Here is a 312-nt window from a genome sequence, read left to right on the forward strand (position 1 = left end):
TGAACTATCCAAGATGTCTTTGGATAGCTCTGCTGGAGGATCTCTTCATTTGAAGAAGACGCCTGCAGAAGCTCAAGAACTTATTGAAATGGTTGCCAATAACCAATTCATGTACACTTCTGAAAGAAATCCTGTGAACAATGGGACTGGTAAGAAGAAAGGAGTTCTTGAGATTGACACTCTGAATGCCATTTTAGCTCAGAATAAAATATTGACCCAACAAGTCAATATGATTTCTCAAAGTCTGTCTGGAATGCAAAATGCACCAAGCAGTACTAAGGAAGCTTCATCTGAGGAAGAAGCTTATGATCC

Source organism: Arachis duranensis, chromosome 4 (genome assembly GCF_000817695.3).
Source record: "Arachis duranensis cultivar V14167 chromosome 4, aradu.V14167.gnm2.J7QH, whole genome shotgun sequence".
Classification (NCBI taxonomy): Eukaryota; Viridiplantae; Streptophyta; class Magnoliopsida; order Fabales; family Fabaceae; genus Arachis; species Arachis duranensis.